Source organism: Thermobia domestica, chromosome 1 (assembly GCF_964235325.1).
Source record: "Thermobia domestica chromosome 1, izTheDome1.hap1.1, whole genome shotgun sequence".
In the NCBI taxonomy this organism is placed as follows: Eukaryota; Metazoa; Arthropoda; class Insecta; order Zygentoma; family Lepismatidae; genus Thermobia; species Thermobia domestica.
This window is the reverse complement of record NC_137454.1, coordinates 120,915,380-120,934,537: the sequence shown is the minus strand read 5'-3', so window position 1 is coordinate 120,934,537 and position 19,158 is coordinate 120,915,380. Positions and strand designations below refer to the sequence as shown.

Sequence of the window (19,158 nt, the reverse complement as noted above, 5' to 3'; positions counted from 1 at the left end):
TGCACTTTGTATTTTCTGCTTTGAACATGAAACGTTAAAATTTTTTTCTTACGTTTGAACTTCTATCTACTCCATTTAAAAACTTATTATCGTTGAAAGCGTATACAGGTAAACAAAGGTTTTTTTCTAATTAGCATAATACGAAACCAATCACTTGGGAAGAAAGAGTGGGGAAGGGGCCTAAAGTCGCTCACCTTCATCCCTCATATCCTGAGGTTTGCTGTGCCGTTATCGCCGCCACAGCGTCAAATAAAGACTAAAAGAATCAGAAAACGATGGAAGCTAGTAATTAAAGAAACCAAACACCACTAATTTCATAAGGGCAGGCGGTATCGCTATGGGGATTTAGCAATGTTAAGGCTTTTCATATACATATTTGTCTACGTTTACTATGTTTGCTTTTGTATACAAATCTTTACTTTAAAAAAAAAAATCTTATGCTTTTTCTTCGACGAAAAAGGAAGGAAAAATTGGATGAGTTGTACTTTTTTGAGCTTGCACTATTCAGTTGTCAGCAGCAACACAAACACAACAGAAAAGAAGAAAACAACGACCAGAAGAAACAAAACAACTCGTTGGATTATCGCAAACCGGTACAAGGACATTAAACATTTTTTTTTTTTTCAAACTACGTAGACTCGAGTGAGCCAGCCAGCAGCCAGCTGTTGGACGTACAGCGAAGGTAAGTTAGAATTAAGATTATTTTCCTTTGTATTTGACTTTTACTTACAATATTGCATTTTTAGTACTGTTGTTTCTTACAGTAACTTGTATATTTGTTAAAATTTGCGTCAATTGTAATCAGACGCCACGCCACGTTATTCATGTTTATAAATACAGTTCTTGGGGCTTCCCAAGTGATCTTAAGAGACATAAACACGCAGTATTCGTGCCACATTTACATATTATGTTGGCATTGTTTGTGTTAACTCCGTGTTGAGTTCGTCTCCACAAGACTTGCTGTAAAAGCTTTGTTGTCATGTCGTTATGAGACGTCTGCTGGAGTGTATTTTTCGTTGTACTTTACAATTTTATTATTTGTGAGCCAATTGTCAATATTCCATCTTTGTGTAACTCAACTATTTCTTTTCGATACCATCCTGCCCATTCAAGTGTGGCGGCGCGAGAAATTTAAGAACTAACTCGTGGCTAAGTAGTTTCTATTCTTGTCTTTGTTGCGGAAGAGTTCGGATCGATTCTTGTTGTGAGTACATCGACGTCTCATATAGCGTCATTGCTGACAAAACACTAGACTCAAACAATTGCCCTCTCCGCTGAAGTAGTGGCTAGCGTGTCGCGCCTTTGCTTCAAGGAGTCATGGGTTTGATTCCCGGTGAAAGAGTCTTAAGTTCAAACGCATTATAATAATTCGGATCCCAACTTAAACTGTAGGTCCAAGTCTTACACAGCCTCGGTACTGATAAAGGACGTTAAGCTCAAACCAACCGATCAATCAAACAACGAATTATCAATTACTTTCCAATGTATCAGCAAGAGGTAGTGACAAGGACATACGCAGAGGGAGTTAGTGAGGGCAATAACCTCCTCACAAATTCTCTAGCTCAGAAGTGTTTTCAACTGCAACATTTGTTCATAAAATGTTAGGAGTGAGGATGACATTCTTAGTACATGGTTGAGTCCCTTCTCTCTTGGTTATTTCTTGTAACTCTTTTGGGTTTGATTTAATCAAAATTTCTGTTGTTTGTCACTAATTATTTCCTACTCTCAAGAGTACCCATCAAGGGGGCAAAGGGGGGCGCTTGCCTCCCCCCCTTAGAGGAAATTGTAGTTTGCAAGATCGAAAACCCAATAGAATTTATAGAATAGTTATAGCAAAATTCGAAACTACTTATATTTGAAATGTCGCTTATACTTGCCCCCATGTAGAAACCACAACATGGGCGCCCTTGCCTACTCTTCCTACAAAACTCGCTTGAGTCATTTTTATTGGAAATATAGAGTTTGGGAATTCATTCTTCGAAAATATGCCACACATTCTTGACAGGGTTAATGACAGGTGATTACGGAGGTATTGGCATCCAGCATGGCGTATTGCAAAATAACCATACTATACGTTTCATTTCATTATCGTGAGTGAGGATATAGCCATCGGAAAGACCTTTTATTTTAACACTGATGGGCAGACTAGCCTTTAAAATGTTAATGTAGCACGTGTGATCCAGTGTACCATCAGTAAAACACCAACCTCCAACACTATTAACACTCATACGCGTCTACATCACTAATAGCCCCCCACGGTGGTTTTCTCGTTTTGAAATGTTTAGCATCTAGTTCACGGTTCTTTTGTTTCCATATACTATAACGCGCCTATCCGACTTGACCAACAAATTGAATTTGTTTTCATCGTTCAGTACTACCTTCAGCCAAAGCTCGTGGATGTTGTTTTGATATTGTTTTGCATAGGCCAGTCGCTTTCTTCTGTTCTTATTGATAAATGGTTTTTCACGGAATCTACGAAAATTGAGTTGATTTTCACGAATTACATTTCTTATTGTCTGTGGATTCATATGTTTCCCTATTTCCCTACCCATATTACCTCTAATTTTTAGTGTGTTGTAGGTTTTTCTGCCCTTTGTTGCGTTTTTCTATCGACTTCAGAACTTCCGGTCGGTCACTTTTTGTCTTTATTTTTCACACAATTCTTTTTTAAATTTGCATATGATGGTCTTCACTGTGTCGATCGACCTGATTAGTATTTCGCTTATTTCTTTAGATGATTTGTCCTATTGGTTGCATCTCAATGCTATTTTTCTTTCTTCTTCAGTTCTTTCCTTATTTTTTCGTCCCATTTTCCTACCGGATGCACCTCCAAATTATTACCTAGTCATACACCATTAGATATCGCTTTACACTGTTCTGATCACATTTGCATTCACAACAGGTTAAGAAATTTTCCTGCTGTGGGTGTGCTTTCATGAGTTTTCCTCCTTCGTTGAATTTTTTTTTTTAACGTCATATTTCGACAAGGTTTTCGAAGGTAATGTTCTGCTTTAAAATTACAGAAATTACTACCTTCGTTTCAACTTTTCTTTTCTGTGAATTTGTAAACAATAGCAATAAGCTGACAGGAATTTTCTCTATTAAGTCCAGCAGCGAAAGTGTTGATCAATAATAGATGCAATGCCTCATGCTAAGCGCTTGTCGCTGTACTTGTGCTTAATTCGTGTTGCCATTTTAATCAAGGGTTATTATTCAGAATAGAGAGAGAGAGAGAGAGAGAGAGAGAGAGAGAGAATGGAGTATCGTAAAGTTTTAATTATTATAGTAAAATAATCAGGATACAGGGATTGTTGTGATTGTAGTTATTAACCTTTCTATGTAGTCACCACCCAGATTTACACATTTCTCCTTCACTTTACGAATATCGTCATTGTAGAAGTCTGCACATTGGGTTTTATACCACTCTTCCACTTCATGAATGACGTCATCTGTGTTGTCAAAATGGTGACCACGCAATGGATTCTTCAGTTGGGGAAACAAGAAAAAGTCACTGGGTGCCAGGTCGGGAGAATAAGGCGGATGCTGCAATACCTAGAAGCCACACGCCCTTGCCGTCGACAGCAACTTGAGATGAGTGAGCTGGTGCATTGTCAGCTAGGAGAAGGACTCCTTTCGAGAACATGCCGCGGCATTTCGTTTTCAGAGATCGCGCAATTTGTCCAGGAAATTACTGTAGTAGTTCAGTGACGGTTTGTCCTTTTGCAAGATAATCTGTGAGGCCACGAGAATCCCAAAAAATGGACAGCATACATGACCTCCCCTGAATTTTGCAGCTTTTCCTTTTTGGTAGAGGGGGGGGGGGATGATCGGCATGCTTCCACTGCATGCTCATGGTTTTGGTCTCCGGATCATACTGATATATCCACGTTTCATTCATGATTGCCAGACGCCCGAAAAAATCCTCTTCTACCAGCGTCAACATCTGTTGGAAAAGGTCACGCTATCCTTGCTTCTGAAAAGGTGTCAGCAAACGAGGAACCCAGTGCTCAGATACTTTAGACATGTGAAGTTCATCATGGATAATTTTCCACACGCTACCGTAACTGAAACCAGTCTCATTCATAATCGTTTGGATTGTTACACGTCTGTTTACAACGATTAAACAACGTTCGTCAGGAATGATCTTCCAGGTCGTGGGTCATCTGTGAAGGACATTGACTAGTTTGAAATTTCTTTCCCACTTTACAGTGGTGTCATAAAATGAGCAACCATCGTCATGAACAGCTTTCATCCCATCATGAATCGGTCTGGCATTATTTCCCTTCAAATGCAGGAACTTTATCACACTGCGAGCCTTACTCTTATCCATCTTGCACTTTCGTCAATTTTGGCACACTGTAAAAAAAATAACAATGATTAGGAGCTAATTTCCTTAACATCATACACATAAGAACCAATAATAGCACTGACAAGATTTCGTCATATCTTAACAACTTCCTGGTGATAATTAAAACATTACAATACTCTCGTATAGACCCTATATAAAAATGAGTCCCTATGTCTGCCACTTCCTACCTCTTGAACCACCCGACCGATCTCGATCAAATTTTCAACACAGATGAGGTTAGGACCTGGGATATATTTTTTTATCATTTCACTGACTGTGCAACTTAGGGGAGGGAGAGGGGATATATTAGTATGGCGCTAAATTCGTTGTGCAAAAGCAGAGGAGTGATTCCTGAGAGTAAAACAAACAAAAAAGTTCCAATAAACATAGGGCGAAAACCCCATCGTTTACGTGTTATAGGCTGCCGAAATCATGAAAAAATGAATTTTAAGGGTTCATAGCTCCACCACTATGGGGCCTATCTTGGTCGGGTCAAGACTTCACTTAGGAACTAGTATGTGTCCTATCCAAAAATGCGTGTTTCAGAATCCCGAGGTGCTCCCACAACAAATTTTTATTGAGGGAGTTTGACTACGGGCCTATGATATAAAGTAATCTCCAACTACCTTCATAAAAATTGTTGCGTGAGTACCTTAGGATTCTAAAATATGTATTTTTGGATAGAACACATACTAGTTCCTAAGTGAAGTCTTGACCCAACTACAGTAGGTCCCATAGTTGGAGCTATGGGCCTTTAGAATTCATTTTTTCATGTTTTCGGCAGCCTATAACACGTAAACGATAGGGTTTTCGCCCTATGTTTATTGGAACTTTTTTGTTTGTTTTACTCTCAGGAATCACTCCTCTGCCTTTGTACAACGAATTTAGCGCCATACTATATATATATATAATCGAAAATGACAGATATTGGTATCGAATCCATAGTTTTCGGGGTCGCTGAGATGAACAGTGACACTTCCAATGCCGATTAAATCCAGATTCAGCCTCGTAACTTGAGGAAAGGGATTGGGAAATATATAAAATTTATGGACTTAAGTAATGGTATGAAGGGACGGACTCACGGAACATATTACTAGTTTTTTTTTTTTTCTTTCTTATTTTAACACAGCGAAGTTTGTAATTGACGCTAGTACAATATATAAATATCAATACAAAAACAGCACCTTCTTTGCTTCTACTTCCAATTTACCTTAGATCAATTCCATATTTTCTTCCGGACAATAGTTGTTACATGGAATGAAAACGAAGGAAAAACTTGATATGAAGCATGTCCGTAAACGCAGAATTTTTGTGAAGGGGCGGAGTAAGTGTCGTCCTAAGGATGTCTTCGAGCGGAGCACACTCGAACATTATATACTAACTTATTTAGAGAATACTAAATCTATTGTTGCAATATTAATTCGAGTGTGATCTTCAATGCTATATCATCTTGGTAGAACTTCCGAACTATGTGACTCTCTTTTTCTTTTTAAATCATTGAATAGGAGCCATGTCCGCTAGGTCCATTTTGGGTACAACCCTGATATTAACGACAGAACCGCAGGAACATTTTAAAGAACGAAATAAATATTATTATCGTTTTCTTTTTTCAAAAAGAAAAAAAAAAAAAAAGGATCATCATCATCTTAGGTGTTATGCCCTTATTAGCTGTTCACTTGCCGAAGCTGAGAAACTGCCATGCTCCAGAGTCTTCCGCTAACCTCTTCGTCTTCACGTTCGAATTTCTTGTTTTTACAACGTCCATTAATTGTAGCCTCCTTCGTTCTCTCCCTCTTTTTCCTGCCACCATACCCCCTAGCACGTCCCTCATGATACAATTTCTTCTCAGGCAAAGCCCCAACCAGTTTCTCTTCCTCTTCTCAATAATATCTAAAAGTGTTCTTTTATCCCCCACCATTTCTAACACCCTCTCATCCGTTCTCTGCTCGACCCAACTAATTCTTTCCATTCTTCTTCACACCCATATTTCGAAGGCTTCCAGTGGTTTTTCATCACTTTTACGTAATGTCCGTGTTTCCGCTCCACACAGTACAACACTCCACACGAAGCATTTTATAAGTCTTTCTCCCAACTCTTTATTCAAGGTCATACAAAACAATTTTTTCCTCCTCCTAAAGGCTTCTTTCGCCATTCCTATCCTAGCTTTTATTTCATCTTCACACTTTATATCATTACTAGATATCGAAAACTATCCACTTGTTCTATTTTCTCTCCTTTCACTTTTATATTTGACACAAACCGCTTCGTTCCAATCACTATTGCTTTTGTCTTTCTAATATTTATTTTCATCCCATACAGGCCCGTAGCAAGCCCAAAAATTTAGGGGGGGCCCGGTGAAAGTTAGGGGGGGGCCCGACCCAATCATATTATACTTCATCACCATATTATAGTTAATTTGGAATCCTACCGTAAAATTTTATGGGGGCCAGCCAAAATTTAGGGGGGGCCCGGCCCTCCCTAGCCCCCCCGTGGATACGGGCCTGATCCCATATTCTTCAAAGCCCTCACCCAAGTTTTCTAACATCCTATTGATTTTCTTTTCAAATTCTGCATATATATATATATATATATATATATATATATATATATATATATATATATATATATATATATAGTAGCTTTATTAGTAGATAGTGTGAGGAGAAGGAAGAACATTGTCCCTATCGCCAAGAAAGAAGAGATATTCTAAAATTCGCCTTTAATAATATAAACATCATTTGAAGATGAATGAACGCCATTAATCCTTGTATTTCAACATTCCGATAAGACCCCTTTTGGATCCGCCGCTGGCCCACAGAACAGTGTTGGAAGTAGAAAAAACAGAGGTGGTATGATTTATTACGATTTTAACTCGACATACCGGCTATCTAAATGTTGAAATACAGTGAGGGTTTCCCTAAAAGATTGAATTTCTATTTACATCAGGGGCGTCATTTAGGGGGGCAGGGAGGGGCATTTGCCCCCTCTGAGTTTGAGATTTATATAGATTTTATCAATAGAGCGGTAGTAAATGAGTGAAAAACGCGAAATTTTACTTATATCGAGGGGTTTTGCCCCCCCCCCCAAGTAAAATCTGAAATGACGCTCCTGATTTACATAACAACTGAAAACCATTGGAGAACTTTTCATTTACGGGGGGTGAGAGTGGCATGGATAACTTTGATTCCTCGCCAAGAACTTTCTAAAAAAATAAATAAATAAATAGATAAAAATATCCTCTTATGTCGTATTATAGAGAATTATATACAAAAATGCTGAAAAAACAGTATTTTTTACATTAACAATTTCCTGCGAGAGAGCTCTCGGACCTCAGACTCGACTGAGGGGTATTTCAAACTTCTGGAAGAATCGCCCCCACAACAGACAACTCCTAAATCCGCTCATGCTCAAAACACGATATCTATATGAATTAAGACGAGATACAGACATACATACGAAAGAAATAATTCAATATGACACATCAAAATATAAACTAGATTAACTTCTTTAAAGACGCCTCGTTTTAAAAACAAAAAGTAGGAAAAGGTAACAAAATGTCAATGTTGTCAACTTAGAAATTATTTCTACATAAGAAATAAAATCTTTTTACGTTCAAAGCTATTCGTCAATTACTGTGTATAAAAATGGATTCATTAAAGGTATTTAGCATCTACTTTCCCGTGGCGGTATGTTTTGATCATTAAAATACCAGAGGCGGTATGCCTTCATCACTGAGAAACCAGAGCTGGTATACCATACCACCGCATACCGTCTCACTTCGACCACTGCCACAGAGGGTTTATATTTCGTTATTCTTGCGCAAAAGAATGGAAGGTTCAGAGCAGGCCCAAAACATTACCCATTTTAATATTTGGGAGTGTTAGTTATTTTGACGTAACAATAGACTAATATTGACCATAAAAATACTCATGTCGTCTCATCTCGTTGAAATGACTCAAAAAGATTGTCCCCTTCAGGGGAGACGCCCCCACACTCCTTTCTGGATCCGCCACTAGGCCTATAGGCCAATACATCAAAATTCTCAATGGATAACATACTCTTTGCTGAAACTTTCTGAGAAAATTAAGAATATGCTTTTCTGAATATTTTATTAGAATTTATTTTATAAATTATCCATAATCACAGAATGTGCACCGTAGTTATTTCGATTTATAAAAAATATGTGTAGTTGAATCCGTGTGAAAACATTTGAGTAATTACTTTAGAGTAAATACATACAGTGTTCAGTTTAATTGAGTTACTTTTACTGTTCTATATGAAGTCCTAGACAAATGAAATTAGTAATTAGATTGTAAGACGCGTCTTAGTTTCCTCAGATCAGGAATCTAACAATTTATGTTATAAATATTAAATTGATTTGCATTTAACCGAAGATAGAGTGCAAGCAATAAGGATCGAAATGCCTTGTTTATTGTTTATTAGTTTTAGGACTTATCAAGTGTATATATTAACCAGTGATGTAAGGCTAGAATTTTTGGTAGATATACGTTCCACTATTTTAAAGGATACTAGCTGAATGCTAGCTTTCTACGTTGCGCATCATTCACATATGAGCAAGAATCTCCTTGTCATTCCTCTCAACACCTATCTGTGCATGTCCCTTTACAGACACAAGTGAAAGACGTCTTGATAAAAATCGGCATCGGGTACTATAAAGGGAAGATTTTTTCGATTATTTTTTCAGCGTCTCCCACTGTTTGCAACAGTGATCCTACTGCCGGTTGGAGTTTCTAATTCATGTATGATCAGTGTTTTCTTTCTTCTTGCATGCAGTATGTAATAAGCAAATAAATTACATGCACAATTAATTATAATGGCAGTGATATATGGTGTCCATTGGGCAAAATACTCCAAACAATAAAGATTCATTTTAGCCTGGAGAAATGGTTATCCTTCGTTTTTCATTATCATTTGGACATGAAACAAATATACTGACAGATATACAACCCCTGTATACAATTATGTTGAGTTGGAATATATAACCTACATGTTATGATGTTTTACTTTTTTAAAATTTCAAAATTTTCCAGTGTACCCCTAAAAAATGTAATATAGAAATAACGGCTACATTTATTTTATATTCAATTAGAAATGGACAATCTACACAAAGTTTGGAATCGACCATCGAAAATGGCACGTTTCTAACACTTGTGGTTTTCGAGATCTCATTGTCGAAAGGATTGGAGACAAACTTTCCTTGACAACAAACATATAAACATAGCATTTTAATATATAGTTAGTGTATACTCACCCAATATACGTTAGTTCTTTCATAAAGTCAAGGTAAATATATGCTGGATTATAAAAATATTAGGTTGATATATGCTCTATAGTTCTGTATACGCAAAATTACATCCCTGATTGTAGCTTTTATTTATGTTTTGACTGAGTATTGGACCTATCTATCTATCTATCTAAATAATAATAATAATAATAATAATAATAATAATAATAATAATAATAATAATAATAATAATAATAATAATAATAATAATAAATTTTAAAGTGGTGTACCACGAAGCAGTGAAGTCCGGAAATTTTACATTCTTTTACAGGGAATGAAATAAAAATAACCAATTAGGAACAGGGTTTTTCGTTCACAAACGCATATCAGCAATTAAGCGGGTTGAATAATGATAGACTTTCTTTTATTACCTTTAAGGGTCTGTGTGTGATTTTATTGTTTTAAATGCACATGCCCCAACAGAGGATAAGGATGAAGATATTAAAGACAGTCTTTACGAAGAAGTAGAATGGGTATTTGGCCAAACATACATATAATTATATCAATCCACATACGAAATTGAATAACAGCAATGTAATGGAAATAGGATGTGAGTAGGGATGCGCACGAGTCGAGTCGAGATTTAAGCCTGTCTCGACTCGTCTCGAGAAAATGTTGTCTCGACTCGAAAATATGTTTCTGTCTCGACTCGACATGTTCTGTCTCGACTCGACTTGAATTCGAGTCGAGACAATTAAAATATACGCACACATCAGCCAGAACATTATGACTATCTACCTAATTGTCAGTATGTCCACCTTTGGCACGGATAACAAAAGCGAGTCGTCTTGGCATGCACGCAATGATCCTTGGTAGGTCGCTGCAGAGAGTTGGACCAGATGTGCACACACATTTCACCTAATTACCGTAAATTCCAGGGAGGGGGTGATGCGCTCTAACGTCACATTCAATCACATCCCAGATGAGTTCAATTGGGTTCCGATCCGGCGAGTTGGAGGGCCAGCACATCACTTGGAACTCGCCCCTATGTTCCTCGAATCACTCCATTACTCCTGGCCTTGTGACATGGTGCATTATCTTGTCAAAAAATTCCACTACCGTTGAGAAACATGGTCGTCATGAAGGGCTGTACGTAGTCTGCAAGCAGTGTGCGATACACCTCGGCGTCATGGTGCCTTACTCAAGCTCCACTAGACGCATAGATGCTCACGTGAATGTTCCCCAGAGCTTAATTAAGCCGCCGCCAGCTTGTCTCCGTCCCGCAGTACAGGTGTCAAGGAGTTATTCCCTTGCAACACGACGGATTCTTACCCTCCCATCGTCATGATGAAGAAGGTATTGGGATTCATCAGACAATGCAGCGCTCTGCCACTGCGTCAAGTTCCAGTACCGATGGTCACGTGTTCATTTCATTCGTAGTTGCCGATGTCGTTTTGTGAACATTCGCACATGGATGGGTCGTCGGTTGCGGAGGCCCATCATTGAGAGTGTTCGGTGCACTGTGTATTCAGACACGCTTGTACTTTGCCCAGCATTAAAGTCTGATGTTTGTTCCGCCGCAGTTCGCTGCCTGTCCTGTTTTACCAGTCTGCTCAGCCTATGACGGACGTCCGACATCAGTAAAAAGGTGGGGGGCGCCCAATGATATTTGATAGTACTTCTTTACCTGTAAAAATTTGAACGACCCGGTAAGTTTGTGTAGGGTAATTAACAAGCACAGAGCAGTACACACCACACGGTTAGGGAAACTTTGATAAATAAAGCATTTCTACAGTCCATACAGGATATTTTGGTGCTTAAGAGTGGTACTCTGATTTGAGAAGAGTTTCTTTAAATTATCTGTCATAAAATAACAGACCAACTTTTCAGTCCGGAGTGAAGTCGCCTACTTAAGCCTTCATAAAACCATAACTTCAAACCGATTTTCTCTAACGCAGCTAAGTTGTGCTTTAATCATGAGAGAACAGGACATGTGTTTTCTTACATCATATTCCCTCAACATCTTAAAGGCAATTTCATTAATCAGAAAGCTGTCTGGCCTAAACATGGAATGGTCTATAAACAGACTCTCCATCAAAAAGGCTAATTCTGTTACTTATAGGATCGAGTTGGTTGAATATAAGAAAATTTCTCTCACCAGAGAAGTGAAGTGCCTTCAGCAGAATCTTCGTTTGAGTTAAGTTTCTACAAAAACAGTCGTCAAGTTCTCGCACCGAAAACTGAATCCAGTATTCTTTAAGTTCGCACTCAGTTGAATGCAGTTATACTACGGTTAAAAAAAGTATTTGAACCTCGTAAACAAGGACCCTCCTTGCTCACGTTTCAAATAAAGCTCTCACTCTAAAATCTCTACGACTTGCTTCATTACTATGGAAACAAGGTATTGCTAGCAATCTTAAATAAACGTGGTAATGTCAATATTCATAAACAGACACTGTCTCCCGTGAAAATGTTAGATGTTTTCTGCTAAGAAACAGGGTGAATTGATTTAAATCAGTGTGATTTAAATCACGATTTAAATCAAGATTTAAATCACTTGATTTTTTAAATCTTTGGTTTAAATCGAATTACGAAATAAATTAATTTAAAGTGAAAATAAGTAAAATCCCGTTTCTGTTCTGTTATTTCGATTATGAAAGTTAATAATCATAATACAATGAGACGGTGTATGAAAGGCATTATATATAATTATGCATGATAAGATCACAAACAAAATTTTAAAATATTAGGTGCACTTTCTTTTAACAAACATTATATTTTCTTTTATGGTGTGGAAGGGGATATTAAGTTCGGCAAAAAGAAAAAAATATTGGCCTTAACACGATTCTTGTATTGCTGTGCACCGCATGTTCCTTGCCACAGAAAAGATGCAGTACATTTTGCAATTCCTCTACATTAGCTTGATGTTTCAAGTCTTTTGTGTGTTTCTGAAGTTCACTTTTACCACAAAAGAGCTCAATGTTAACAGGTCTTACATAGATTTGGTTCGATTCTCAACACTGACTGCAACTACACGTTAAATTGTAGATCCGAAAGCCACCCTTTGTTAAACATCGCTTATTACCGCTCATCTTAATAATATATATATAAGTTCACCGAGAAGCAAATGTTGCATTTCTCCCTTTTATCCTAGCGCGAAACAAAACTAAACACAGCTGTGACACGAAGAAGCTACTTCGAAAAGAAGTAAGCTATACTTATGTGAAAAACAACTTCATAGAGATGTGCACCAAATGATAGAAGTATGAAGTATTGTTACCACGCGAAAAACTTGGTCTATTATAATATTTGCCTCCCTCTGTTCGCTCTTTCGTATCATGAGTATCGGATGGTTTTGATATTTCTTCTGATCATTAAAACATAGCAATGTGTGCAGGGAAAATACCCAAAAAGCACCAGATAACTGTCTTTCTATTTGTTTTGGAAACAACAAACCCATTTCACGTGTGCGAGAGAAAATGAGCAGAGCGAGATCAGGTGTTTAATCACGGTCAGTTCGCAGCAGGAGTCCATGGTAAACATTTGGCTCGCTATCTTTTCATATTGATGTGAAAACATACTCGCAAAACCTTACAAACACAAAAGACTGTACTTCAAAGAGAATTTTAAGACACAGATAGTTCAGTTTTCTCTTAGCATCTTTCTTCAGCAAAAGAGTCTGTTCACTGTATTCGAATAAGGGAAGGGTTGAAAGGGTGAATTTATAGGGAAGTAACATTGTAAGTACCATAAACAATACATAGCGCTTCCGAAAGTGTACTGAAGCATTTCTTTCCGCTGTATATCACTAGATCTATCCTGACCCTCATCCCACCTGACAAGTTCTAAAGTAAAAAGGGACAGAAATATCCAAGATAACTGCACACTTGAGTTCCAGTTCACAATAATAAAACTAGTGGGCAAGTAAACAGTCTTTTGTAAGCTAAAGAAGACGGTGATGTTGAGAATGAATGAAATGGTGGAATGAAGTAAGTGGAAGGGAATTAAAGAACCACAAGAAAGTCCACACACACGGTGTTTCTATGCCACAAAGCCCACTTGGTACCAGCTGGGATCGAATCAGTCTTCACACACCAAGGGTGAAAGCTGTGCCACTGAGTCACAGCGGCCCCGGGGCTTGGTCGAGTCGCCTTTACCTTTATAGTTTCTTAGTATTTAAAGTAATGAGTGTTACGATTATTAAATAGATTTCCCTTAATGAGCTGCATAAAAACAAAAGCCTTCGAAATGCATTAAACAATTAGCGCGATTTGATTGTGAACTTAATAGTTTCTGTAAATTTAAAACTGATTACAAAATTAACCCATAATTTCATTAGGCGAATATAAAATATACTCCCAGCACCAAACAAAACTATTTGGAATTGTCATTAAAAGAAAGAAAGAAAAGCAAATAGCGTTGCAAAAAGATTAATAAGTAAGTGAAATACATTTCGGACGTGAATTTCGGAAAATAAAAATTACTAAACCCATTTCTCCTTCAGCAGTGCGCAGAATCAATGTCTAGGGAATGAACACCGCCATGATAACAGAGAGAAGTTGGTGTTAAGTCAATAACAAAAAAGAAAGCTAAATAAATTCGTATTAAAAGTTATATCAGTGTATAAATACGGAGACGCACCAAAGCTCGAAAACTTAATACACTATTACTCCTATGTATCAAGCAGTCGTTCAGCTGTCATTTGAGAGGATGGAAATCCCAGGCTCCTGAACAACTATGTTACTAGAGTAAAGTAAGGAGTGTATTTATCTTACAGTGAACTGCTTTGATGCCAAGTGGCCTAACTCCAAAATTGAAATTTTCCAGGAGTGAAAGTTGAAGTTCAATATCTCGTGGACAATCCAAGTTTCTTTTATGTTGAGAACCAAAACCGTAACTACTGTATGTATTTTATTGTTTTATGATTTACTGTTTAGAAAAATCCTTTTAAAAAATATCTATCTATAGAAGTGAAAGGTACCTATCTCTACTAGTTCTTGGCATCCAAGCAGTCCATTTATTGTAATATACCATGTAAAATAGTCTCGTATGTGATGTACAACAAATGTCACATTATATATTATGGACATTACGGAAGTTAGAGAAGAAATATTTGGAGAGCTTCGAAGTGTGCTGTTGGAGGAAGACGGAGAAGATAAAATGGACAGAGAGAGCAACAAACGGAGATGTTTTAAAACGGATAGGAGAGAAGAGGACACTTCTCGCCACCATTCTTCGTAGATAGGCCAATTAAATTGGACACATCTGCGAAGAAATTGTCTTCTTAACACCGCCATAGAAGGAAAGATGGAAAGGAAGCGAGGAATAGGAAGAAGAAGAACACAGCTGATCTAAGATTTGAAAGATAGGAGAAAATATTGGGAGTTAAAAGAGGAAGCTGAAGATCGAGAAAAGTGGAAGAAACATTTCCAGGCCAAAATCTAAAATTGAGTAAAAAAAAAATCATCATTAGTCCCAGGACCTGCCGAAAGGCAGAATACCTCCTCCTCCTCCTCCTCCTCCTCCTACTACTACTACTACTACTACTACTACTACTACTAATAATAATAATAATAATAATAATAATAATAATAATAATAATAATAATATATTATTCGTAACTCGTGATACGGTGCAACACATTAAAGCCTTAAAATAGTTAGGAAAGCAAATAATCCAGAAGTTATATAGTCCTATTGCGTTCATGGGAACGAAAACAATAATTATAACTATGCTAAATTACTATAGACTAGCAATTGTTCATTCAGAGAATTTATGAAGTTCACTTTATCGCAATAGTTTTATACAAACTACATATAGGCTAAGGATAATAGTTCTATACAAAGTAGATAGTCGATTATTATTACTATTATTATTATATTTGAAGTACAATCAATATCACGACATTAGCTGTAATTAACTTAATTGAGCTGAAAATTAAATCTTGATCTCGAAAGATTAACAATTAAGTTTATGCGTTCTATAATTTTCTAAAGTAATAAATGCTGTAATTGATTTCAAGGCTGTTTCTGAGTGAATACTTTCTTCAAAATAATATTAAAAATTATAGAAAGATTTTCGAGACATTCGAGTCGAGTCGAGATTTTCACGAGCAGTCTCGACTCGAAAAATCGAGTCGAGAAATACATTTGTCTCGACTCGTCTCGAATTTTACAACGTGTGTCTCGACTCGAATTCGAGTCGAGTCGAGTCGAGATTCGAGACATGTCTCGACTCGAGCGCATCCCTAGATGTGAGTCCGTGAATATAGTTACATTCTACAATTTTATGAGAAAAGAAAAAACTTGAGGGTTAAAATGAGTCTTTATATCATATATGAAATTTTTTTAAGTAATTACACGAGTCCTCTCTCGTAGTTCTAGACGAGCTATAATATCACACATATTATCAAAGCATCCTTTGTGGTGTTCATACATTTAACTTCATTTCATTTTCGTATACACACAAGAGATTATGTTTACTAATTGTAACCTACACGTATTCTAGCCGTAGACGTACTTATTGATACATTTCTCCCATTTCTGGATTAAGAGAACGAAGTATCGTCACTGGTATCACAGTGACTATGTTACTTATTCAGTCATGCCATTTATTATTGCATTCACTATATTTAAATCACTATCACCTGGTATTGCCAGGTGCATACATTTGTCGTTAGATTCACTCAATGTATAAAAGAATGTGAACTTTCGAAGTCCATAAGGATTTTCGTTTGTATTGAGAGCACGATTACTGAGGTGGAAACACTGGAATCGAAATGTAATATTATAGAAGGATTTCAGTTTACTAACTTGAGGGTAGATTTAATAATACATTATGGTTACGGTGACCTGCCTTAATCCCATGCTACATGCAGTTAGTGTGATACAGATGATGTTAACTGTTACATATGTTACTTAATAATATCACAAAAATTGGAGAATATCTATCATGCGGCGGTATCTTCTAATATTCACATTTTATATTCGTTGGATATGGAACTATAGCAACCATTCGGGGTAGGTAGGTACCAAGACCCTTTACATATATTTGTTTATTCAATTCACCATTATACATTTTACTTCAATATCATATTTATATGCCATATGTATTCATATTTCGATATACGTATACTCAATAATTATTTAAACTTTCAAATTAATAACTCCGATAAATTAAAATTTTTGGTTGCAACACTTCACATAAGAGAATCCGAATATATCACCAATTTAACTAACTGACCGCACATAATGTAAAATTTATATTCTCAAGCTTTTTAAATGAAGTGGTAGATATTTAATTCGCAAAGCATGCACGTAAACACAGAATATGTATAAATATATGACTCTAAATTGTTAATACTACTTTTGGGCCCTACAACTACAACTAAATTGTTAATACAACTACAACAACATTCTTTGCACCTTTCAGCACTTACTACAAATATTTATTTAGCCCCGCATGGCTACACGGACATGCATCACGTAAACACTATATTTTGTCATTTTAAAATTTTGAGTCAAATAAAAAACTAAAATTTGTTTCTTTTTTCCAAATATACAAGAATCAGCCGTGAGCGAGAGAAAATAAACAAGAAGATTTCCAGCAATCATTATTTATGTTCACTAGCTTTCCCAAGATGGTTGCCTATTCAACCAACGCAGTATCCATTATCAGCTTTAATATTCTTTAATTCCTGTGGGCTGCAAATATGATTCCAAATGCATATCATACATTACTTACTGTCTAAAAGATTTATGTTTTCCCGTTAATTTTCTGGAAGTTCATTGCACTTACTAAACAGACTTTTAAAACTGTAAATTTTGACGATAAACTAATTGCACATCCTTGCAGAAAAACGACACAAGAATAAAGACGCTTCCTGATCTCATCTTCCCGGTTACTAGATATCTGGAAGCCGTAATTTATCCAATCGCATCTTTTCCATCCACCTGTGCTAGATGTGACGACAAAAAAAAAAAAAAAAAAAAAAAAAAAATGACGAAGCAGAAAAGAATCGCTGCTAAAATTTTCTATTGGTTATTTCGGCTTGATAATGATAAAGAATACTGTAAATGATAAAATTTACTATTATAACCCCAAAGAAAGAAAATTTGATGCTACAGGCCTTTTACGTTTATTTCTTAACTGAGATTTCTGTTTCTCGGCAAAGTGCGGAAGCTTAAATGAAATAAAATTTAATAGAACGTCTAAAACATTTTATTTTCAGTTCATAACGTATGTAATCGTAATTAAATATATTATTTAAGATTATGGAGTTTTAAAATTACAATTTTATGTAAAATTGAAATCCTTAAGTACACAAGCACTGAAGAAAGAAGAAAAATTTGTGTAAAAGGGAAAAGGGAAAGAGTGTGAGAAAGACTTTTTATAATCATTGTAACGATGACTTACAAGTTTCTTCGTAGCCAATGTCCTAACCAGTTTCTCTTCATCTTCTTAATAAGATCTAAAATTGTTCTTTTCTCTCCCACTTCTCTAACACCCTCTCATTCGTTTCCCGCTCAACCCATCTAATTCTCTCCATTTCTTTCCACACCCACATTTCGAAAGCTTCCAATCTTTTTTCCATCGCTTTTGCGTAATGTCCAAGTTTCAGCCTCATACAGTACAACACTTCACACTAAACATTTTATGAGTATTTTTCTCCATTCTTTATACCAGGTCCCATAAGATAGACTTTTCTTTCTTCTAAAGGCTTCTTTTTCATTCCTATCCTCGCTTTTATTTCATATTCATACTTCCTATCAGCACTAAAAATACTGCCAAGCTATCGAAAACTAGTCACCTGTTCTATTATTTTTCCCTTCCCATTTCTATATTTGACACCGACCCCTTCATTCCAATCACCATAACTTTTGTCTTTCTAACATATATTTTCATATTATATTCTTCACAGCCCTTCATCAAGTTTTCTAATATCTTACTGATTTTCTTTCCAGATTCCACAACATGCACCATTTCATCTGCAAACCATATATACCTAATCGTTGTACCATCTACCGAAATACCGAATAGAGTCTTATGTAGGCTCTTTTTCATTATCTCTTCTAGATAGATCATAATGTTGGCGAGAGCCAACATTCCTGTCGAACTCCGCTTCCAATTACACTTTCCTCAGCTATTCCAACACTTACTTGTTGGTTTATATGTGAGTTCCTTATGATCCTCCGATCTTTCTATCATACATCTCTATTCCTTTTTCCATAAGTCTTCCACTGATTATCCTTAAGAATCCAATTTCCTCTCTTGTGCCCTTACCTCGCCTGAACCCGTACTGTTCCTCCTCAACTTTTTCATTTGTTCTTCCATGCAGCCCTGTGCTCAATATTCGAAATAAAATTTTTGCTGCATGCGGTATAAGACTAATATTCTTTAATTCTCACATCTCTCTAGGTTTGATTTCTTAGCCACCGGTATCATGATCATCTTCAGGAAATCTTTTGACCACTCGTCTGTTTCATTTATTTCACTCCACAGTCGGAACAATTCTTTCTTGCCCCTTTCTCCAGTATTCTTAATGAATTCGATTTGTAAATTATGT

General features: G+C 36.5%; 1 protein-coding gene across 1 annotated transcript in view; it reads left to right on the top strand.

Annotated features, from left to right (window-relative positions):
* Positions 1 to 257: 257 nt before the first annotated feature.
* Positions 258 to 19,158, top strand: part of LOC145688473 (uncharacterized) — a 71,419-nt gene continuing 52,518 nt past the window's right edge. Inside the window, exon 1 of the mRNA XM_081762749.1 lies at positions 258 to 682. The gene's annotated coding sequence lies outside the window, so the exon portion shown is untranslated. The remainder of the gene's footprint in view (positions 683 to 19,158) is intronic.